This window comes from Mus musculus, chromosome X (assembly GCF_000001635.26).
Source record: "Mus musculus strain C57BL/6J chromosome X, GRCm38.p6 C57BL/6J".
NCBI classification, from domain to species: Eukaryota; Metazoa; Chordata; class Mammalia; order Rodentia; family Muridae; genus Mus; species Mus musculus.
In genome coordinates this window covers 3,326,635-3,352,686 of record NC_000086.7, presented here as the reverse complement: position 1 = coordinate 3,352,686, position 26,052 = coordinate 3,326,635, and the positions used below count along the sequence as shown (strand labels likewise).

The 26,052-nt window shown below is 41.3% G+C and overlaps 1 pseudogene; it reads right to left on the bottom strand.

Annotated features, from left to right (window-relative positions):
* Nucleotides 23,945–24,715, bottom strand: Gm14334 (predicted gene 14334; annotated as a pseudogene).

Sequence of the window (26,052 nt, the reverse complement as noted above, 5' to 3'; positions counted from 1 at the left end):
TTTTTTTTTGGTTTTTCTAGACAGGGTTTTTCTGTATAGCCCTGGCTGTCCTGGAACTCACTTTGAATACCAGTCTGGCCTTGAACTCAGAAACCCACCTGCCTCTGCCTCCCAAGTGCTGGGATTAAAGGCGTGCTCCACCATGCCTGGACAGCTTGCTTTTATATGGAACCCAAGACCACCCGTCCAGTGATGTCACCACCCACAACGGGCCCTCTGCCTTGATCACTAATTGAGAAACTGCCTTACAGGTGTATCTTGTGGAGGGATTTCCTTAAGGAAGGCTCCTTTCTCAGTGATAACTCCAGCTTGTGTCAAGTTGACACACAAAACCAGCCAGTACTTTGAGACATAAAAGGAGAACAAAGTCTATTCTGGGCATTTCTGAGACTTCCTTTGTCAATGTAATTAATCTTGGTATCTTTACCTTAGCCTCAGGCAGATTACTTCTATTAGAGGAAAAAGTAGCCACATTCACCACCAAAATACCACAAAACAATCTTTATTCCACATACTGAAATTCTACTTTTTTAAAACCTCTTGGGCAAGGTCAGCCCAGCACAAATTACTCTCAGCAACAAAATCTTCCATATTCCTATTAGGATGGCCCAGTAAGCCCCATTTAAAGCATTCCACTCCTTTCCAAATCCAAAGTCCCTAAGTCTACATTCTTCCAAAAAAAAAATACATGGTCAGGCCTATCATAGCAATACCCCACTTCTACTACTAATTTCTGTCTTAGTTAGGATTTTACTGCTGTGAACAAACACCATGACCAAGGCAACTCTTATAAGGACAACATTTAATTGTGACTGGCTTACAGGTTTAGAGGTTTGATCCATTATCATCAAGGCAGGAACATAGAGGCATTCAGGCAGGCTTGGTGCAGGAGAAACTCTGCATATTCATCTGAAAGCAGCTAGAAGTGTACTGGCTTCCGGGCAGCTAGGATGAGGGTATCAAAGCCCACACCCAAAGTAACATACAAACTCCAACAGGGCCATATCTTCTAATAGTGCTACTCCCTGGACTGAGCACACACAACCCATCACAGGGTTGGAGATCTGAAGACCGCTTTGATATCAGACATAGAGATGCAGAGTTTGGAGCTTGCCTCGGTATATTCCTTTCTTGCTTTGGGGATTAGTTATGTGATTGGATGACTATCAGAAGAGACTTTGAACTTTGGAGTTTTAAAATTGTTGAGACTGCTGTAGACAATGGGGGGTTTTGAAGTTAGACTAAATGTTTTTTGCATTATGCTATGCTTCTGCATGGCCCCATAGATTCATATGTTCAAACAAGCCTACTGGGGCCTGGGAGTGGAATGTTATGGTTTGAATATGCTCAGGCGAGGGAGTGGCACTATTAGAAGGAATTGCCCTGTTGGAGTAGGTATGACCTTGTTGGAGTAGGTTTGTCACTCTGAAAGTGGGTTTTAATATCCTACTTCTAGCTGCATAGAAGCCAGTATTCTCCTAGTAGCCTTTAGATGAAGATATAGAACTCTCAGGTCCTTTTGCACCATGCCTGCCTAGATGCTGCCATGTTTCCACCTTGATTTTTATGGACTAAACCTCTGAACCTGTAAGCCAAACCCAATTAAATGTTGTTCTTATAAGAGTTTCCTCTGTCACAGTGTTTGTTCACAGCAGTAAAACCCTGACTAAAACAAATACATAAAAACATATGTTTGACATACACAGTCAGATCACACTGAGTGGAGCAAGATACCTAAAAGCACAGAAAAAGGAAAATCTTTGAGTAATTGTTATTTTCAAGAAAAATCTCAGGTCTAGCAGGGCACAAGATTCTTATGAATAAATGTATTCTCACCTACTTCCAATGTGGAATTGATATATTTGATTTTTGAGATGATTTTCAGGAGTTACTAGAATGTGCATGTTAAAATACAACACAAATTGGGCTATATTTCAGCTTAAAATTAATCAACTTGTCCCGCACTCACACAAGGTAAAGGAAAAATTACCCTGTAGAGGTTGTAACCTGCAGGGTTTTGAGCTTTCCGACTACCCTGTGACGTCTGGGAATTCACCTAAGTCAATTCTCTACCTTCCTCCATCAGCTCCAGCCATGCCACCATCCCAGCTGCTGCTTCTCATGCTTCCCAGGTCTTCTCTGACCACTGAGCCTCAGCAGATGTCGTCACATTATCTGGAATGCATATTCTTCTTGAATGCTGCTGGAGGCTACACTCTCTCTATCTGCATGTTTTCATTCCAGACCCAGAGGTTCCTTGATACCTTTCCTGGCCACTCTGACTCTCTGAAAAGAATGCTCACCCTGGAATTTCATTTTTTTGAAGTTAGGCTTGTCATGCTCTCTCTTATCACTTACCAATATGAAAATAGTTCATACTGACTTAATAGCTACCTGGCTATATGGCTCATTTCCCACACTAGGCTGAGAACTCCATGAGGATAAGATCTGTTCATTTGCTGCCTCTGGTCATTGCAATGTCTAAAACACAGCATGGCAGAGACCACTCAGAGTGTTTATGGGACCGAGGTAAAACAAATGAACTGAGTGAGAATCTGTGGAATCGAGCATGTAAAATTAGACAGGTATGCCTGGGTCTAGTCATAAAGCTACCTACTAATGCACTTTGCCCCACAGTCTAGGCTTGCAGGACAGGATGAAGCAGGGCAACTGGAGGCATGGCCAACAGAAACCTTTCCAAGGTTGAAATGAGATAGATTTTTCCTCATACCAGGGTGCTTGTATACTTGTTAGAATATGGGTCCTATTCCAACGCCTTTACATGATATGAACTGTAACTGTTGCTTTATTTACACAGATGTTGGCATGAGATGAGAGCCGTTTGAAGCTCTTCAGATACACAGTTTGGGCAGATAGTTTCTCTGTAATACATATTTCTAGGCCAAAGCTTGGAAGCTTCTACCCTCCATACGGTATAATCTCCCAAGCTGTCGGATTCCATTCAACTTCTCTCAGCTTCTCAATATGTTGCTCTGCTTGGCATCATACAGTGGTGGCAGTCTGTTCTAATCTTCTGGCTCATTCTCATTCTCTGGCTCATCCTGTCATCCTCTGTGTCTAGCTTGTTCTCTCTGCAAACTGTCTCTGTAAAAATGTCCTGGGAAAATTGCCTTGCAGGCACACATACCATCACCACCACCACCACCACTATCACCACCACCACGACCACATGTGCCTAGCTCTAGCTTGTTCTCTCCCTGTGATGTTTTTAAGTTACCTCTCTTTCTGTGCCCTTCCAGCAACCTTGAGCAGGCTAAATCAGACCTTGTTTTGCTAGAGTAGCCTAATCCACCTAGGGTGGAGTCTTCCAACCTAAGTGAAGTCTATTGTCCTGCCACATATGAAGCTTCCTTCAGGAAACCATTACCTGCTGAGCAGCTGAGCTTGTTTTCTTGAGGAGATTCTGGCAAGGTGGGGGATGGGTTTCACCCTTTAAATTCAGACTTAAGAATTAAACATATGCCCTTGATCAAAAACTTTATCTTAGTCTGCTTTGTCTCTCTTCTGTCCTTCCCATCCATCCCCAACTCTCCTTCCAGGTACACACTTCTCCATGGACACTGGCAGCTACATCATTCCTGTGCTGTTCTCCTGAGATGGGTATATCTTCTGTCTAAGTCATTCTGACAAACCTTGCTCTGATTTGTTATCTTCTCTCAATTAGAAGTCACTTGCAAACATAATGGTTTCCTTCTACAAATTAAACTTACCTACATTGTTTGCTATTAAAGGTGTAAGGACCTGTCTGTATTCTAGCCAGATCATAGAGTAATCCAGAATATCTACTTTCCAGCCAGATTACAGAGACCCAGAAAAACTTTGGATATGATTGCTTGCCAGAGCAGCCATGTTATTGGGTATGAACTTATCAAAAATCAAATTGGGGAACCCTCTCAGCCAATCCAAGCTGCCCGGAGCAGCCTGCTATTGATAGTCGTCAGAGGTCTGACTCGGGATATGAGTGGGTGTTTCCCCACTAGGTTCTTTCACTATACCTGAGGGACTTCTATTCTACTACCACCTGTCCTATACCTACATCAGACTCTTGGATAATAGAGGATAGAATCCCTTTTCCCACCCATCTTCTCTGCTTGCTGAGCCTTATGGGCCAAGCCAAGCTGCCTTGAACAGCCTGCTATCCCAGGGAGCCTCCTACTCTTCACCACCTCTCCTCTACCTTCATCAGACTCCTGAACCATTCATGAATTCTTCCCATCCCCAACCCAACTTCAATGCTCTCTGAGCCCTCTCGATTAAACCAAGCTGCCCAGAGCAACCTGTTATCTCAGGGAGAACACCATTCTCCTGCCATGTCCCCACCCAACTCCAGCAAACCTGATGTTCCTGAACCATACAGACCACAGTTCTAGAACCATTTAACCCAAGGATACACATCAGAAGTCTTTAACACCCGGTCCATTGAGATTAACCCCCTCCCAAAACCTGACCCGTCCAGCAGGTCCAGTTATTCGAGGATCTCGAGGGGACCTCCTCCTAATAACCAAATGGGGGTTAGAGAGAGATGAGGGTCTTGTACGAATAACGACACGGAACCCGTTCTGAAGTTGTATCAAGACCCCAATGTATTGAGAAAGGTCCAAGGTTTAAATGCACAAGCAAAGGGGGAAGTACAGAAACTTATCAGTGGGAGGGGTAGGGCAATACAAGCAAAAGGAGAAGTACTTAAGGGAGGGGGGGCAATAGAAATTCTTTCTTTTGGCAGCTACACCGGGAAGCAGGAACTTGGTGGTATCAGGGTGTGGTCAGGACATCGGTGATGACCTAGGGCTGGAACCTCCTGTGGTTCTCGGAATCCATATGTCGGTGGCCCGCTTTTGACCCCCTTTTCTTCTCAGGGGGAGAGGCCCAATTCAGAGATCAGGACAATAGCGTTGCCTTAATGGCTCCCAACATCTCCCCCGTTTTAATATTATTATGAAGGCATATTGTATAATAAATTTGTAGCCACGTTTTTAAAGATCACCTAAACGTCTGTTTGCTCACCGGATGATTCTCTAAAACCACGAAGGACACAAGGACAAGTCATCTATGAAGCTTGAATTAATGGTCCCAGTCTTTTGGGTATAACTTGGGCTAGCCAAGGGATTTAGGAATGAAGCAAGCTCCGTGGGTAGAGGTAGAGGTCTGATCCCCAGTGTGTAATGTTAGGGGCCATGCACAGGATTGACTCTCAGGCCCACAGATTTTTACCCAGAGTAACCCTGACCTGCTCCTGTGCCGTTTTTCTGGGGAAAGGACCCTGGGGCACTCAACCTTTATGCAATCAGACATGCCTCTCAGAGACTGTCTAACAGCTTTTAGACTAATCTCTGTGCAGTACTTAGTCTTACAACTCTCACGGGCGACGGCTTCAAGTTTTAATTTTTTGATGTGTCTAGCCTGGGATGACTGTTTAGTTTCCAATGTGGCGAGAACGTATATTACCATGTCGGAAAAGCACAGACTATGGCAATCTATAAATGATTTGTGGCATGAGACTGATGGCCGAATTTAGGGGGAGGGGAATGATCTTACTTAAGCATTTTATGGAAATTGTGTCTCTCTCCCCGAGAAGAGGGTGATGAAGTGGCATCCGCGTCTGCCTCTTCTCCAGTAACCTGCTTGTTATCACCAAAGTCCAGCCAATGGTAATGAACTGAAACAAATGCACTTGAAAGAGATGAATCAATTTGAGATTTAACAAATCGAGTCAATTTTTGAAATGCCCAAGGACCGAAGGAAATCAATAGTAGGAGTCCCAATAGGGGCCCCATAAGGGAGGGCAACAAGGTCTAAAGCCAAGGGGAGGTTGAAAAACCAGTCTTGGTAGTCTACCTTCCCTCTAGGCCATTGTAAATACTTGTGTATGGGTGTAACTCAGCTATCTACAGTTCTAAGTATCTACTCTCGTTCCTCTTTAGGTCTTAAACTTCCTTTTTCCTAGTTGATGGTAAATTCCTGTGTAAGGCAGTGACCTAGCTTTTATTAAAGTGATAGTGTAATGCCAGAGGCAATTCTGAATGTCACTGAATAGTCAACTTTCTTCCTGAATTCTAAGCCCATGGTCTGCTCAAGGACTTTCTAGGAGAGTGGAACACCGGTCAAGGCTTGGCTATGTCTAAAATTTCTACCTTTCTAGCCTTAATGTATGTTATATCCTGTCTTCTTACTAAGACTACTACTTTTAAGACATCTTTTGCCTCTACATTTTTATCTATATAATATGTTGCTCTGACAAAGCTATGGAAATATCCCTATGCTTATCATTAGCAAAATGGACAGTATGTAGCTGCTGATCTAAAGCTGTGGTAGATACCTTTTTAAAGTTTGCATTTTCAGATTTTAAAACCAAGGATCATTTTCTAACTCTAATGGGCAGCAAAGCATAAGCAGGTCTCTTACAAAAACATAACAGTAGATTCCTTATCTAAATTAGGATTTATACAATTAGTTAATTGACAAGAATTACAATGAATATTTTAGACTTGCCAAGATTGGCGATCTTAACTCTTAAAATTATCTAACAATAAGCATATAGGTAAGGTATACAAACTTTCATAGCTATAAGGAGCTGGCCTGAATGGCAAAAAAAAACAGTGTCTCTGACGAAAGCATCTTGTACATTCTCTGTACCAGTCTTTTTGCCTCACGAGTCAGTTTTTTTAGTTGTTTGTATTTTAAGTTGGCACCAGGTTGGTACTCCTTGCTGCAGCCCATGGTGGAGATACGAAGTTTCTTTATCTGTTTGTAAGTGGATGCTCTCCGATTTCTCCTCTTTTGTGTACTCAGCACAGCTTTTTGGTCACCACTGTCAGGGCACTCACAGGTCACAGGTCAGCCTGTCACATTGGAAGCTAGCATGCTCTTGTAGCATTCTGTGGAAAAAACAGAAACATTCCCCCTTTTCCCCATATTAAATATCTGAACAGGATCATGGCATGTGCCAATAAGTGGATCCTTTTTAACTGCCCTAGACACTATTATATCCAGTTTTTTAAAAAACAAAAATGTGATCCAAATAATGTGCACGGGGATATAATTTCTCTCCCCCCTTCTTTGTTTTTAAAGAAGGTATAGTTTTTAAAGTTTTACAATACCTTGTCTTTGAGAATTATAAAATATCTCAGTAACATGTGTAACATTAAATTGTTGACAAAACATATTTTGGAGGTTTTGAATATAAAAATTTTGAAGCAAATAAAGTTTTCTTTCTTAGATTTTCTGTAACTAAAATCTTAAATATTAAAAATATGTTGCCTCTAAATCTTATGGAGCAACAACTATTCTCCAGAGCTCTAAACTTCCCTTTAGAGGTATTAGCTAATAAAATATATTTACTTAGGAAACAATATATACTGAAAGATTTAATCTCTTTGCTTTTTGTATTGAAGCAGAAAATAAAAATTTCGTACATATTGTAAAGCTATGTTAGCCATACCTACAGGCAAAATTATCTAGTGATCACCAGTTCACTAAAAGTAAAACTCTTTGAATTTAAGCATTATTTTAAACATTTGAATAGATCTATAACAAAGCTAAAAAGAACTTTTCTTGAACACAGGGAAAACTTTTCTTAGGCACTGTTTGTAAAATAAAAGAAGGCCACAAGCTTCTCTGGGCTACATTAACTTAAACGTAGGATATTTTTTAATCTGAGCATCTTGGCCCTCTTGTAATAAGGACCAGTTTTAGAGGGACAATTTAACTGTCTATGCCTCTAATTTTTGATACTCTTTCTTAAGGTTGATTACTCTTATAATTATCTTAATTACAATATACAGGTGAATTAAAGATCTTAAATTTGTAATCAAACTGCAAGCTGCAGTCAATGGAACATTGGCAATTTTTACCATAATTTTTAAGTTTTCATTGTAATATTAGAATGTATCTATAACTTTTGGAAAGCAAGACCCAATTTTAAACAATTTATTCTCCTTAAAATCAATACTAGAAACATCACTATCACGTTACGAAGTTTGGCTGCTAATTCATGAATGCATGACAGTGTAAATTTTAATGTTCTATTAAAGAGACATTGTTTTAAAATCTTATCTCTATAAGTCTACTTTTTAGGATAAGAATTACATAAAATATTATCTCAATTTAGAAGTATCTTTAGGGGACTAGTTTTCTGGGCTGGTTTATGCCAGGTGCTTTTGTTTGAAAATGACTCTAGCCTTGAGTTATTACTTAAGCTAACTTTGTAACCAGTGTTATACCTTTTTAATCATACCCAAATAACTTATAAGCCAATTCTCTATGACTAAGATATGTAGATCATATTTATACCTTTAAGACCAATCAAAAACCAAATGAAGTGGCTTCACGAATCTTATAAATTTAGATCAATTAAAGACTTTTACTTTTTATAGCTATACTTATAAGATAAAAACACACTTTGTCATTTGCTAAACACAATAATCACAAAATTGCAGAGAATTTTTTAGGAAAAAACAACTATCAGCTTATTTGCCTTAGAACTAAGAGCTTGTAGATTCTAAGTTTTTCAGCAGGACCTCTCCTGCTGTGCTTGATTTTGGCTAAAGGGAAGGGCCTCTCAGCCTCAGTTGTGCAAACTGAGAGTGATTTAGCAGGTAAAGTTTTAACCATTTTTTTTTCTTTTCTTTTTAACATGAAACATAAAACAGCCAGTCATTCAGACAACGAAACAATCATTCAGACAACGAAACAGAAAACATACATGAATTGACACGTGATTGGTGCACCAACCATAGACAATAGAAAGAGGGTAGAGAGTTTCTCCTGTAGGGGCCAGAGAGAATAAAACAGGGTGTCCCCCGATTTCTCTCTGTCCATGGGAGAGTTCTAAAATCCATTTTCCTTTATTCCTTCCTTTCCTTTCCTGTTTGTAAGAGGCAGCTTGTTAAACCAAGATTAAAATCCAAAATTTTCTAAGTTTTTGGCAGGCATCTAAAACTTCTAATTTACTTAATCTGAGGGCAAATTTTTGAGAAAACACACAATCTCTATACACTAAATATCTCAAATAGCCTAAAAGTTTACCATGTTAAATCTTTTTTGAAGCCATTATTAGTCCACACTTAGTTAAATATTTTAAAGCCATCTGTAAAAACGCTCTCTATTTTTTGCAACCAACAAAAACACCATTGATAAAATGAATTATATAAGTTTTAGTAAATGATTTCTTAACTTCTAATAAAACCTAATCTATGAATTTTTTGACCTTTACGAAGTCTCTTTAAAACCCATTTTTATTTACTCTAAATGTGTTATTGCAAATCTCTAGCAAGGGCTTCGAAGCATGTCTGGGCCCAACACACAACTTCTTATCCCAGCGAGTTCTGTCAAGGTAAGCTGAACTGACTCAAGGGGAAGCTGCCTAGCATCTGAAAGCAGGGTAAAATTTTCAAATAAGGCTATGCCCTCATAAAAGGGTGGGGAAGCAGAAGAGCACATCCAACAATCTTTAGATTCTGACGCATTATCTCTTTGTGTCTTATACAACAAGGCTAAAGCAGAAGCATTCAATATAGACCACAGTAAATCAGTGGAAGAGGGGGGCCTCCACGCAGGGAGAGTGGGCTGAAACAGGGTCGTAGCACACCCTGGGGCAGGAACAGGGGGGCAGGTACCTGGAAGTCCTATGGATCCTTTATGATTGTTAGGGATGGTTTTAAAGGTCAGGCCATTGTCATAGTTATCTTGATACAACCTTAGGCCCCAGGCGAGAGGGCGAGAACTTTCTCAAGCCTCTAAGTTCCTCTTCTTAGCAGTAAATTTTATGATCAGTGGATTACACCATCTCTTAGTGGGCTGTAAGGGCCAGGCTGCAGGCCAGTGTGTTGAGGAAATTACTGTCACATCTGCCCCAGTATCTAGGAGCCCTTGAAACTGTTTGTCCTCTAGAAACAAAGTCGGCATGGGCCATGAATCAGTTATTTTCTGTGCCCAGTAGACTTCTGAGGATCCCAGGGAGGATGGTCCTTGCTCCTCTTTCAAATAAGGGAAATGGCCAAATAGTGGGAGTGGTAGGGCTTGGGCTATGCGCTCTCTAGCCCTAAGGGTAAGTGGTTCCTGCCTGGCGATGACTAAGATTTTTATCTCCCCATGGTAGTCGGTGTCAAACACTGTAGGAGTCACCATTAGGCCTTGTAAAAGTCTGGACACTCGGCCGATGATGAGAAAAAACTTCTTTTGGGGAGTGGGCCCAAATTCACCTGTGTTAACTGCTGTTAATTGAGGCATATAATAATCAGGGGTGCCCCAGGCGGCATCTGCACCCAATGTGAGGACACAGATGTCTACTTTTAACTTGGGCCAATGGGGCTCGGCACCAGTCTTGGAGCTGGAGTTAGAGCAGTCCCAATGGCCAGGTTAATAGACTTAGAAACTTGTTGATCAAACACATCTACCTCGTTACAAAGCTTGATCATACCATTTATATCTAAACTCTTGGTTTTACCTCTCAGGGCAGCCCTACATGCTGAATTGGCGTTTTCAAGAGCAAGTTGTAGGACTAACAAACCCTCACTTTCCTCAGGTCCCAGAAATTTCTCAGCTGCTTCCTGCAATCTGGCAACGAACTGCACATAGGATTCTTGGGGCCCTTATATAATCTTGATTAGGGGCATAGTTAGCACCCTTGCTGCAGGGACAGCGTGCCAAGCTCTCAGGGCCGCTTGTGCTGTCTGGGCGAGGACAACAGGGGAGAGCCCTAATTGTTTTATGTCTGCAGCAAAATTGCCTTAACCACAGATTTTGTCAGCAGTCCAGGAGGCTGTCTTTCACAAACTCTGACTTTCAAGTTAAATATTGGCCTCTAGTGAGGACAGACTGAATAACTTTATTCCATTCATTGGGTATCAAGTAGCCTTCTGCTAAACCTTCTAATAGAGATACTGTGCGCCAACAGCTTAGTTTTGCTTTTGTGAGATGGTGATTGGGAGCTTTCTAAAAAATCTTCAGTAAGGGCTAGGAGGCGAGCACCTTTTCTGCCCTTTTCTGCCTGCTCAAGGAGATCTCTGATAATTCCCCAATAACTAAAAAAGGACTCATGGACATCTTCTCCTTGTTTTATTAAACTATTGATTTCTTTGCTTACTTTATTCTAAGTTTCAGAACCACTTAATACCAGCCATGGACATCTCTTGTCCACAAAACAAAAATATATTATTAAATTCCCCTTTTTTAAAAACTCTTATCCCTCTCTCCTTAAGAGAACCCTTTATCTCTTCACTAAATGCCCCATGGTTAATGGGACAACAACTGAATGCCTAGGCTTACCTCCCGACGTCCGTACTCGAGTGAAGTGTCGGTGGACTGTCCCACTGTTTCTCTGTCTGCACGGTACCTCTTTAATCCTTAATCCGTTGTCCGGGAGGGCAGTCATACCTCGTGCTCCACGTCTGGCTCCACTTGACCCATCCAGCAGGTCCAGTTATTCGAGGATCTCGAGGGGACCTCCTCCTAATAACCAAATGGGGGGTAGAGAGAGACGAGGGTCTTGTACGAATAACGACACGGAAACCGTTCTGAAGTTGTATCAAGACCCCAATGTATTGAGAAAGGTCCAAGGTTTAAATGCACAAGCAAAGGGGGAAGTACAGATACTTATCAGTGGGAGGGGTAGGGCAATACAAGCAAAAGGAGAAGTACTTATGGGAGGGGGGGCAATAGAAATTCTTTCTTTTGGCAGCTACACCGGGAAGCAGGAACTTGGTGGTATCAGGGTGTGGTCAGGACATCGGTGATGACCTAGGGCTGGAACCTCCCGTGGTTCTCGGAATCCATATGTCGGTGGCCCGCTTTTGACCCCCTTTTCTTCTCAGGGGGAGAGGCCCAATTCAGAGATCAGGACAATAGCCTTGCCTTAATGGCTCCCAACAAAAACCTACTATAACAAGAACATCCAGGGAACAAAACCATCCATATGGCTAAAGGCCCCTGAAATGACAAAGTCAACCAGTGTAATATGACATCTCTAAAGCACAGCTACCCCAAAACAGTTCACTGTGGATATTCTAACACAAGTGAATCACAAGAAAATGACATTAAATCCAATCTTCTAAACATGATAGTTGCCTTTAAAGAGGAAACAAACAAATCCCTTAAAAACATACAGGGAATAAAATTGTGTGAGACCTGAAAGTGGAAATAGAAGCAATACAGAAAACACAAACTGAGGAAATCCTGGAGATGGAAAACCTAGGGAAGATAACAGGAACAACAGATGTGAGAACCAACTGAATACAGGAGATGGAAGAGAGAATCTAACCTAAGAATAATAGGAATAGAAGAAGGTAAAGAGTCCCAGCTCCAAGGTCCAAAAAATTATTCTCAGCAAAATTATAGAAGAAAACTTTCCCAAACTAAAGAAAGAGATGCCTATAAATATAATAGCTTATAGAATACCAATTAGATGGGACTAGAAAAGAAAATCCTCCCAGAAAATAATAATCAAAACACGAGATCTACAGAAAGAACAAGGAAAGAATGTTAAAAGCAGCAAGGGAAAAATAACCAGGTAACATATAAATGTAAAAACAGCATCCATCATTGTGCTGCAAACAAGAAATATATCTCAGCCACAAATATAGACATTACCTCAGAGAAAATGACTGGATTTTTTTCCAAACAAATAGACCCAAGAAGCAAGCTGAAGTAGCTATTTTAACATCTAGTTAAATAGAACATCAACCAAAATTAATCAAAAGACACAGGGAAAATCAAAAGAGACAGGAAAGGATACTTAATATTCGTCAAAGGAAAAAAATGGATCAAAATGATGTCTCAATTCTGAACATCTATGCCCCCCAAATAAGGTTATCCACATTTGTAAAGGAAACATTGCTAAAACTTAATTCACACATAGATATCCACACATTAAAACTGGAAAACTTCAACACACCACTCACACCAATTGACAGGTCATCCAGATAAAGACTAAACAGAGAAATAATGAAACAAACAGATATTATGAATCAAAAGGACCTGACAGACATTTATAGAATATTTCATCCAAACACAAAGGAATATACCTTATTCGCAGTACCTCATGGATCTTTCTCCAATATTGACCATATAGTCAGTCACAAAGGAAGCCTTAACAAATATAAGAAAAATTAAATAACTCATTGTATTTTATGAGACCACATGGATTAAAGTGGACTTCGACAACAACGGAAACAATGAGAAAATTTACACACTCATGGAAATTGAACAACTGTCTACTCAATGATGTTCTAGTAAATCTCCAGCCCAGAAAAGCTAGAGCAAAGAAATCACAACTCAATAAATAGGATTACAAGCTACACTCCTAGATTGGGCATATCTATCATTACATTACTATATTCCCCATCTATGAAATCCCTTATAACTTGTGATTTCTCCAGGCCACATGGTTCTGCTCCATTGTTCTTATACCTACTCCTCTCCCTCCTCATTCATAGTCCTCTCTCCCCTCCTCTCTTCCTTCTTCTGCCAAATTTTCAGCTCCACCTTCCCTTCAACTGCCCAGTCACCTGCTCTAGCCTTTACTTTACAAGTTAAAATGGGGAAAAGTTACACAAGAAGTCGACTGTGATGAGTGATTCACTCCTCATATGCAACATCCCCCAGGATAGCAAAATTAGCATCAAAATACATGACCAGGGCTATTCACAACAGGAAATTAAAGAATTTCTGGATTTCAATGAAAAAGAAGGCACAACATATTCAAATGTATGGGACCCAATGGAAGTAGTAGTAAGAGGAAAGTTTGAAACATTATGAGCCTCCATAAAGAAATTAGAAAGTCCCCATACCAGCAATTTAAAAGTACACCAAACATTGTAGGGAATGAAAAAAAGAAGCATGCACACCTAACAGGAGTAGAGGGTAGGAAATAATAAAAATCAGGGCTGAAAACAATCTATTAGAAAAAAAGAAAACAATACAAAGAATCAACAAAACCAAGAGCTGGTTCTTTGAGAAAATTAACAAGTTAGACGAATTTTTTGCCAAACTAACCAAAAGAGAGAGAGAGATTTCCTGAATAAACAAAATCAGAAATGAAACTACAGTCCTAACAAGAGACACTGAACAAATTCAAAGAATCATTAGGTCTTGTTTCAAAAACCTGTACTCCACCAAAAGGGAAAACCTTAATGAAACAGATGATTGTCTAGATAGATATCACATACCAAAGTTAAATCAAGATCATGTAAACTATTTAAACAGCCCTTTATCCCCTAAAGAATTAGAAGCAGTCATCAACCAAAAAAGCCCAGGTCCATGTGGTTTTAGTGCACAATTCAATCAAAGAAGAGCTAATTCTAATACTCCTCAAACTATTCCACAAAATAGAAACCGAGTGTACACTACTAAACTCATTCTATGAAGCCATACCACTCTTATTTCTAAACCACACAAAGACTAAAAGGAAAAAGAACTTAAGGACAACTTCTTTTATGAACATTGATGCAAAAATGCTCAATAAAGTACTCATAAACTAAATCCAGGAACACAAGAAGATGTAGGCTAGATCAGTGGCCCAATACCTGCCCAAATGTAACAGCATAGTTACCTCCCAGAAGGTCCAAAGTAACCAAAGACACAGGGGACTCTCTTGCCCAATTTTCCACACAGTCTGGAACATGCACCCAGCCAAGCTGACAAGGTACTTACCCCCCACTTCCACTTCAACCTCCCCAAGCTCCAATTTCCTTCGGCACCTTTTCCTCACCAGGGCCAGATCAGTGGCCCAATACCTGCCCAAATACTACAGCTTGCAGGTCTTTCAGGAGTTCCATAGTAACCAAGGGCACAGGACATCTTCAGTAAAAGGGGCACAGGATTTCTGAAGTAACCAGAGACACAGAAGGTCTACCCTAACCAGAGACATTAGAGGCCCACTCTAATCAGAGACAACACTGCCTGTCTCCAAGGAGATCAGCCCTAACTCAGATTACAGAGCTCTCTGCCTCCAAGGAGACTAGTTACAATCAGAGACACCTGGGCCAATTAACACCAGAGTGAACCAGATGGCCAGAAGCAAGCAGAAGATCATATGTGACAGAACCCATTGCTATTTGGCACAATCAGAACCAAGTTCTTCCACCACAGCAAGCCCTGGATACTCTAACATGACTGAAAAGCAAGATAGTGGCTTAACATCCCATCTTTTGAAAATGACAGATGCCTTTAAAGAAGATATAATAAACTCTACTTAAAGAAACAGGAAAACAAAGGCAACAGGTAGAAACAAATAAATCCCTTAAAGAAATGCAGGAAAATACGAGCAAGCAGGTAAAGGAGTTGAATAAAACAGTCTTAGAATTAAAAATTGAAATAGAAACAATAGAGAAAACACAAAACGAGGAAGCCCAAGAGATGGACAACTTAGAGAATGTACCTAAAGAGTTGAAGGGGTCTGCAACCATATAGGTGGAACAAAAATATGAACTAACCAGTACCCCCAGTGATTGTGTCTCTAGCTGCATATGTAGCAGAAGATGGCCTAGTCGGCCGTCAATGGGAAGAGAGGCCCCTTGATCTTGCAAACTTTATATGTCCCAGTACAGGGGAATGCCAGGGCCGAGAATTTGGAGTAGGAGGGTAGGGGAGCAGGGTGGGGGGATTGTATAGGGGACTTTGGGATGACATTTGAAATGTAAGTGAAGTAAATAGCTAATAAAAAAATGAAAAAAAAAGCTCCAAACCCAAAATCTCCAGGAAATACAGGAAACAATGTAAAGACCAAACCTAAAAATAATAGGAATAGAAGAGGGTGAAGAATCCCAGCTCAAAGGGCCAGAAAGCATCTTCAACAAAATCATAGAAGAAAACTTCCCTAACCTAAAGGAAGAGATGGTCATAAATGTACAAGAAGCCTACAGAACACCAAATTAATTGGACCAGAAAAGAAAATCCTTTCATCACAAAATAATCAAAACACTAAATGCACAGAAAGAAGAAACTTAAAAGCTTCTCCCTGAAGAGGAGAAGGCCAAGTAACATATAAAGGCAGACCTGTGAGAATTGCACCATACTTTGCAACAGAGACTCTAAAAGCTAGAAGATCCTAGACAGATATCATCCAGTCCCTAAGAGACCATTTAGGCCAGCAAAGGTTACTATACCCAGCAAAATATTCCAAAACCATACCAAATTTAAACAATATCATCTTTTTACTAATCTAGACCTAGAGAGGATATTGGAACAAAATTTCCAATACAAGGAGGGTAAGTACACCCAAGAAAGCATAAGAAACTAAACATTTCTCAACAAACCCAATAGAAGAGAATCATAAACACGGAATACCATCTCCAACAACAAAAATATCAGGACCTAATAATCATCTGTCTTTAATATCTCTTGACATCAATGGGTTCAACTGCCTAATAAAAAGACACTGGCTAAAGACTGGGTACATAAGCAGGATCCAGCCCTTTGCTTCATACAAGTAATACACCTCAGTGACAAACACAGATCCTACCTCAGAATAAAAGGTTGGAAAAAAGTTTTGCAAGCAAACAGTCACAAGAAACAAGCTGAAATAGTATGTGGCTGTGGGTTGTGAGAGGAAGCCTGGTAAGGTTGAGCTAAGATTTAAAGCCCTGGGAACCCTGAAGGGACAGTAGAAGCTTTGCCTGCTTCTGTAACCAGGTCCCTGCCATGTAGTCACATACCCACTTTAGAGAGATTTGTGGCTTTCAGTCATATAAAGACAGCACTCCAAGCCCTCCCACATGTAGATGAGGTATCCCCATCCTCTTAGGTCAAGCCAATAGTAAACACCTACTGTCATACTCTGACCCACACCAAGACTGTATATAAGAAACCTATTGAGAAGAAAAAAAGGTGTATGAGAATTACTCTGTCATTATCTGAGAGCCTCTGTCATAAGAGTTGTAACTCCACCACCAGAGAAAGGACCTGCTTTCCCAAAACACCACAAGAAGCTCCCTACCACCTCTCCCTGGCAAGTCAGCCTCCCACCAGCTCAGCCAGGTATGACTCAGCATAATGCATCTTGGAGCAACAAAAGCTACAGCAGTGGTGAATGCAGCTGCAGTAGTGAAGACAGCAAAGACAATTCCTCCTTCCTGGTAGCATTCTCTCCCGTTCCCCTGAACCCTCACACCTGGTCAGGACAAAGATCTCTGTGGAAAGCTTACTGTACACAGGCCCACATCATAGCCATCCTAATATCCAATAAAATAATATTTCAACCACAAATAGTTAAAAAAAAAGATGAGGAAGAATTCATACTCATCAAAGGAAAAAATCCACCAAAACAAAGTCTCAATTCTGAACATCTATGCCCCAAATTCAGGGCACCCACTTTGTAATGGCTAGTTTTGTGTCAACTTGACACAGGCTGTAGTTCTCAGAGAGAAAAGAGTTTCAGTAGGGGAAATGCCTCCAGGAGATCCAGCTGGAAGTCATTTTCTCAATTAGTGATCAAGGGAGGAGGTCCCCTTGTGGGTGGTGCCATCTCTGGGCTGCTAGTCTTCCTTCTATAAGAGAGCAGGCTGACCAAGCCAGGGGAAGCAAGCCAGTAAGCAACATCTCTCCATTGCCTCTGCATCAGCTCCTGTTTTCTGATCTGCTTGAATTCCAGTCCTGACTTCCTCGATGATGAACAGCAGTATGGAAGTGTAAGCTGAATAAACCTTTTCCTCCCTAACTTGCTTCTTGGTCATAATGTTTGTGCAGGAATAGAAACCCTGACTAAGACACACATCCATAAAAGAAATTTTACTAAAGCTCAAAACACACATTGAACTTCTCATAATTATAGTGGGGGACTTCAACACTCCATTCTCACCAATGGACAGGTCATTGAAATAGAAAATAACAGAGACACGGTGAAATGAACAGAAGTTATGAACCAAATGGATTTAAAAGATATCTATAGAACATTTCACCCCAAAACAAGAGAATATACATTATTCTCAGCTCCTCATGGAACATTCTCCAAAATTGATAATATAATTGGTTATAAAACAAGAATCAACAGATACAAGAAAATGGGAATACTCACATGCATTCTATCAGATAACATCAGAATAAGGCTAGATGTCAATAACAACCAAAACAACAGAAAGTCCACATGCTCCTGAAAACTAAAAAAACTTTGTGCTGAATGATACTTGGTCAGGGTAGAAATAAGAAAGAATTCCAAGAAGTTATATAATTCAACTAAAGTGAAGACATATCATACCAAATATCATGGGGCACAATTTAAACAGCATTAAGTGAAAAATTCATAGCATTAAATGCCTTTGTAAAGAATTTTCAAGAGATTCTATACAAGCAAGTTAAAAGAACACCTAACATCTCTAGAACAGAAAGAAGCAAAGTACACCAAAGAAGAGTAGATGTGAGGATATTGTCAAGCTCAGGGCTGAAATCAACTGGTTAGAAACTAAGAGAATGATTCAAAAAATCAACAAACCAAGAGCTGGTTTGTTAAGAAAATCAACAAGATAGATATGATATACCCTTAGCCAAATTAACTAAAGGGCACAGAGACAGTATCCAAACTAACAAAATCAGAAATGAAAAAGAGACATAACAACAGAATCTGAGAAAATTCAAGAAAATCATCTGAAGCAACTACAAAAGCATTTAGCTCTACAAAACTGAAAACATCTAGATGGCTTTCTGTACTAAAGTCAAATCAAGGTCAGGTAAACTATCTAAACAGTCCTATAACACCTAAGACAATACAGAGAGTTATCAAAAAACCTCCCAAACAAAAAAGTCCAATGCCAGACTGTTTTAGTGAAGAATTCTACCAGACCTTAAATAACATCTAATACCATTACTCCTCAAACTATTCCACAAAATAGAAACAAAAGAAAAACTACCTATTTCATTCTATGAAGCCACAATTACTGTGATACCTAAATCACACAAAGACCCAACTAAGAAAGAGAACTTCAGACCAATCTTGCCTATGAATATTGGTGCAAAAATACTCAATAAAATTCTTGCAAACTGAATCTAAGAACACATCAAAACCTTTATTTACCATGATTAAGTAGGCTTCAGCCTAAGGATACAGGGATTGTTCAATATATACAAATACTTCAACATAATATACTATATAAACAAACCCAAGGAAAGAAACCACATGATCATCTCATTAGATGCTGAAACAGCCTTCAATAAAATTTAACACCCATTCATGTTAAAAGTCTTGGAAAGATCAGGAGTTCAGAGCACATATATAAACATAATAAAAGCGATATAGTGCAAATAAACAGCAAACATGAAATTAAATGAAGAGAAATTAGAGCAATCCCACTAAATCCAGGGACAAGACAAGGTTGCCACCTCTTTCCTTATCTATTCAATACAGTACTCGAACGTCTAGCTAGAGCAAGTAGATAATAAAAGGAAATCAAGGGGATGCAAATTGGAAGGGACTAAGGCAAAGTATCACTATTTTCAGATGATATGACACTATATATAAGCAACACCCAAAATTCCATGAGAGAAGTACTATAGATGAAAAACAACTTCAGGGAGCTGGAGAGATGTCTCAGTGGTTAAGAGCACCAACTGCTCTTCCAGAGGTCCTGAGTTAAATTCCCAGAAACCACATGGTGTCTTAAAACCATCTGTAATAAGATCTGATTCACTCTTTTGGTGTTTCTGAAGAAAGAAATGGTATACTCATATACATAAAATAAATAAATAAATCTTTACAAAAATACAACTTAAACAAAGTGGTAAAAAATGTCCCTGGTCTAACAGGATGTCTACATGTAGAAAGAAAATTGATCCATATTTATAACTCTGCACAAAACTCAAATTCAAGTGGATCAAGGACCTAAACATAAAACAGGGTGCACTAAATCTGATAGAAAAGAAAGTGGGAAAGGCCTTTGAATGCATTTTTGCAGGAGACAATAGCTTGAACAGCATATCAATGGCTCAGGATCTAAGATCAAATATTGATAAATGGGACCTCATGAAACTGTAAAGCTTTTGTAAGGCAAAGAACAGTGTCAAATGGCAAATCGGCAGCCTATAGATGGGAAAAGGGCCTACACCAACCCTACATCTGAGAGAGGACTAATATCCACATTCACAAATAACAAAATAACTCAATTAAAATATGGAGTGCAGAGCTAAACAGAAAATTCTCAAAAGAGAAATCTCAAATGGCCAAGAAGCACTTAAAGAAATGGTCAAAATCCTTAGTCATTAGGGAAATGCAAATCACAACAACTCTGAGGTTCATTTATATCCATCAGAAATGGTAAGATCAAAAAGTCAAGAGATAGCACATACTGGCAAAGATATTGAGCAAGGGGAACATTCCTTGATTGCTAGTAGGAGTGCAAACTTGTACAATCTCTAGAAATCAATTTGGCAGCTTCTCAGAAAACTTGCAATAGCTCTATCTCAAGACCCAGCTATACCACTCCTACTTATTTACCTGAAAGATGCTCCAACATCCCATAAAGACACTTGGTCTGCAATGATTAAAGCAGTTTTATTTGTAGTAGCCAGAATGGATGGAACTTAAGTATATCATCCTGAATGAGGTAAAAAATTCTGAAAGGATATACATACATGACAGGAGCATATTATTCTCTGAGAGGCTCCACCATCAGCTTACTAAGACAGATAGAGACACCCACAGCCAAACAATTACTGGAGTTTGGGGACTCTCATGGATTTATATGGGAAAGGATTGTGGGCCAAAGAGTATAGAAACTCCCCAATGAGACAAACACAATCAACTAACCTGCAACCTTGAGGATCTTGGAGTCTGAACCGCCAACCAAAGAACATATACGGGCTGAGCCTAGGCCTTCCCACATATGTCTAGCAGAAGTGCAGTTTGACCTTTATGTGTGTCCCAAACAATTGCATCTGGACCTACCCACAAAGCTGTTGTCTGTCCATGGATTATCTTTTTTTTCTAGTTGGACTGCCTTGTTTGGCCTTAGTAGAGGATGCACATAGCCTCCCAGAGACTTGAAGTGCCAGGATAGAGGGACAGGCAATGGGCCCCCAGTCACTCAGAGGAGAAAGGGAAGGGGGAGAATTGTGGGAGGGAAGGACCAAGAGGATGGGTAGGGATAAGGAAGTAAAGTTAATAATTGAAAATATAAATAAAATTAAAATTAAAAAAGTCAAATTGGATGCTAAATACAACAAAACACTAATGCCAAATATACCCATCTAAGCTAGCAGAAATGGGTCTGTGGAATAGGAACTGCTGGTGTTGGTTTAGCAAAAACACATGATGTAGAAACGAAAACTACAGCTTCCCTGGTGAGGTGTGCTGGTCTTTTGTCATTTTTGATGCAATGAACTTATTGAGTCAATGCTTGGTAGGCAGTGAGCATCAACAAGATTTGACACCTTCTTTCAATGTCTGGAAGACACTTGCTTCTTCCATGTGTGGCTTTGGGAAGAACTCAGCAGCAGGAACAAGAAATGTTCTTCTTTTTATGAGGCAATAACAAAGTTTGCAAAAGGAGGGAAGAAAACACACAGTCCTCAGAGGGGTTTGGAAGCATAGGAAAGGAAAACAAAGAAAGCATGAGGACAGAGCCTCACGGCCTGGACTTCAGATAAATATATATATATATGGCAGTGCACTGAGGCACGTGGCTGGAATTGACAAGTCTTCTTCGCAGGAAGCAAACCTTTCCAATCAGCAGTATACAGTCAAAGGAATTAGTTGGACAAAGCCACAGTTCACAGCCATAGCCCTTTTGTATTTATAGTCCCCTTCCCTAAAGACAGGTATAACTTTATTTTTTAAGAGCCTGATTAATAAATACCTTAAACACCCTATTAGACCACCACCCAGCAGTGGTAGCAGAAAAGAAAGGATACAGGGGAAGTGCACCTGTTTAGGAATAGTTCTTTGGAGCAACTTCCATCTATATTTTCTGGAAATCAGTAGTTCAGTTCACAGGTCAGCAACTGCACCTCAGTCTACTCCCAAACACTTCATGGATAAACCAGCAGTCCAGTTCTATAGAGTTGGGCTAGCAAACCTGAATCAGTATCAGTGACACTAACTAGCAGAGAGAGCCAGGCCTCAGCCTTGGCATGAGTCAGCAAGAGGGATCAGGAACAAGAGAAACCCAAGGAAAGTTCCCCACTGTGCCTCTCTCAAGAAAATACCATCAGCAAAGGCACAAGATCAAGAAGTGTTTAGCTATGTAAGTAAGCCAAGTTCAGCCACCTTCCCTGTCCATCTAGCCCTTCTTATAATTCCTTCAAACATCACATGTCTATGGGCCTTGCCACAGCATTTTTCTTGTCTCAGCATGAGTCTCCCTCAGCTGACATAACTGTGACCATCAGTTGGAGTCCTCAGAGGTGGTAAGAAGACAAAGGACACCACCAGAAGTTCTCCAGTGAGTTTCTCCCCATAGAGTCCCAACAAACAAAGTCTAACTTCAAAATGTAAGGCAGACCAACACACACATTTCATTGGTGAAGAGCCCCTCATCACACATCATCCTTTCATGTGCTTGTTTAGCAGAACATCCTTTCACCCGTGTCAGCTTCAGTAAAATGTTCTTTCATTTGTTTGCCTTAAACAAACACCATGGAACAGAACTGACTGTCCAAAGAACCCATAAGTTTCCATTTCAGAGAGGTACACACATTTCCTTCAGGGTTAGCTCTCAGTTTTAGAAGAAAGGGAAAACTTGTTTGAATAAAAGATACCTAGAAGGTGTCAGGAGCTATAGGTTTTGTAGGGAGTCTAACCAGAAAGGGCAGCTTCCCTTTGCCTGGGCAAGGAATGGAGCCACCTGTGGCTTCAGGCAGCTGTGACAGAACATGAACAGGCTAGTTCTCTCTATATCGTGGAGACATGAGGCACAATCAGCAGACGTCCCCTCCCCCCCTAGGAAAGCAAGGTTAATTCCAGCAGCAAAAGGACAGTGACAAAACTGCTATTACTGGATCCAGTAAGGGACCATTTCCCAGAAAAATTACTTGTCCTTTGCCCAGAGCAAGCTAGGAACTCTTACTAGCTTTTTCAGGCTGCTGGCTATCACAGACTCTGAAAAAGAAAGGCCTGAGATATATGCAATGTTGATTTGTGGTTGAAACTGTCCAAGTAGTCCCTGTTGAAATGGCCTTTAGTGTCCCTTCAGTGCACCTGCATGCCCTCACAAGGCCATTTTTTCCCTGGGCCTTCGGGCTCCCCTACCCCCCAAACCTACCCACCATGCTACCTTATCTCTCAGCACCCAGAGACCGCCTTTCTTCTTGGAATTGCTTCTCCCAGGGTTGCCTCTTTAATGTCTCCATCACTAGGTATGCATCGGTCCTTCTGGATTCCCAGGTCCTTGAGCCTGTCCTCAGGGTCCTCTCTGATTGGCTCACCCTGCCCACCCTTGCTGTATACCTCTTTACACTGCTGTGTGTATCCTTCTTCCTGAATTCCTTAGTTTTCCTGAAAGCCAGAAGGTGCCACCATGCCTCACCCTGCTTCCACACCTCTTCCCAATCTGTTTCTTTCTTCACTCTGTTCCTCTTCCAGGGAGCCTCTCTCTGCCACCCCTCTCTCTTTGGCTTCCTTCCACCTCTCTTTGGGCAGTCATACCATTCTGCCCCCTCCTCCACCACCCATCTCCAGTTCCTTCTCCTCTCCCCGACCAAGACCAGACCAGATAAGTCCCATTCCATTTTTAGATGAATGCTTATGATACTAGCTCACTTTTCTCACAGGCTGAATTGACAAATGCTCCATCCGTTCATTTTCCACTCACCAAACACACCCAGCAGAGTGCTTCGGACAGCATGCCATACCCACAGAAGCCTGCATTCTTCAGGAAAACTGGTATGTTTGCATTGAGCCCAGGACACACTCTAGAACAGCAACCTGAGTCCATCTGGAAATTACAATTTCAACTTTATTTCCAAAGAAATTAACTTTATTTCTGTAGTTGTGATAATGCAGTAACAAATGGTTAGAAGTGCTTTACCAGGTCGTAGAGATAGATATGGAAATCATCTTCAAACTTGATGAAGTACAGTAGGCTTGGCTTCAACCTGGTGAATGACCATTCTGACCCTCCTGGAGCAGTCATCTTTGGTGTATTCCACGTGTTTTCCTATCAGGCCATCCACAAGCTCCAGGTCGATGTCTAAAGGAGGGAGATCACTGAACACCTCCACAATAAGGAGGTCACCCTCTTTATAATCATCCAGAAGCTGGTACATGTATAATACAGGATTTCTCTCATAAGTAATATAAAAGTTGCTATCCAAGATAGGCACTTGTCCCAGGACCATCCCACTCCACTCGTCCTTAGAGCCATGCTCACCCTCAAATAGATGATTAACTGCTTTGCCAATTATGGCATCAGCAAGGCTGGCATCAGTGACTCGGGATGATGCCACTTTGTCAGAAAGAACTTTTAGGGACAATACCCTCGTATCTGTGTGAAATTCCAGCCCATACATGCAGTCAATCCCATCATCATATTTCTCCAGTTACCGGGAGGGGTTTATAGGCACTTGATCCAGCACAGTCCCTTTCCACTGTGTGATATGCTCATCTCCTTCCTTCCTCTCATGAGAAATTCTGCAGCCCACAATGTTCCTTTGGGGCAGGGCTGGAGATCTGCTCCTCTGCCTCTTCCGACCAGCTCTTTTCTTGGTCAGTTTTGAACTTTCCATGTCCTGTTATGCAGCTTTCCTGCCCTTCTGCTTCCTCGGTCCTGGAGGGCTCCAAGGCTGCAGTGTGAAAGGGGGAGAGACAGTTGACTATGGGGGTAAATGATGAACTTTTCCCAGTGAGTGCCTCCATGCTTTTTGCTGGTTCCTAACTGCTGTTGCCAAGAACCTGAGGATGAAGCGTGAAACCTGCCCTGGCACCTTTTTGTGTGGTGCTGTCTCTGCGGTTCCCTAGGGCCCCTGTGAAGGAAGTACTAGAGAGTGGCAAAGCTGTTGGCTGGTGTCCAATAGAATCAGGAATTCCCCAAAAGGGGAACAAGAGACTCTCCTCAGTAACTGGCTGTTCTTTTCCCAGATACTAGGTGCTCTGCTGAGTCTAGAGCCCTGCCCTCATAGGATAGTTGCAAATCTGTTTGGAAGTCAGGAAGAGCTTTAAAGTGCCTCTTCTCCCTTCATTTTAGTGTCCTGAGCTTCCCTGCCTGCTGCCCCCAGTCCCCTCTGTTTTCCCTGGCTGCTTCCAGGTACCCACCTCCGGGCTCCACCTTGTTCTTTCCAGAACCTCAGTCTGGCTCTGAAGGACATCCCCAGTTTCGGGTGCTCACTGCAGATCCCCCCTCCCAACTCTTCCCCTTTGTCTTCCCCTGGGCGGGGGTTCCCACTGCTACTTTGTTTCTCCTGAGGGGCTCAGTCCCATCCCCCTCCACCACCACCACTGCTCCAGGACGCCCACCTTTTAGCCTTCCCTTTCTAGTGTCCTACTGCCAGAGATAGTGGCTGCCAGAGGGGCTCCGGACACCTTGTGGCCACTTCTGCTAAAAGCCTGAGGAGAGGTGAAGGAGTCCAGCCCAGGGAGAGCTTGCCAGAGGTGAGAAGGAAAGATCCTCCTGCTGCAGGAGGCAAGAGTTGTGTGAGCCCGTGACTGGGCAGATGAAGTGACTGTTGCTGGTGTCCTGGTGCTGCTGGTGTGCTCCCGGGTTCTTCAGCTTAGCTCTCTGGAGGCCAAGATCCTTTGCCACCTTGAGATTCAGCCAAAGGCTTCAGCAATAATAGTTCCCTCCCCTTTCCCAGAGACCAGCTTCCTCCCTGCAAAGAGTCCCCTCCCTACTACCTATCCCCTTCCACTGTTTTAGAGTTCTGTTCCACTAGAATAGAACTCAGGGTGATCAATTCGTTCTGGCTTCATGGTCTTTGCAAAACCTTTTTTAACCTGTACGTGAATCCTCCATTTTTTTCTGCGATAATTATATCCTTTGGTTAATTTCTTTAGTTTAAATCCTTTCATGTTGGGAGTTATTAAGACAACTCTATTGTCTTGATCTCTGAATTGGGCCTCTCTCCCCAAGAAGAAAAAGGGGTCAAAGTGGTAACCTGATACCACCAAGTTCCTGCTTC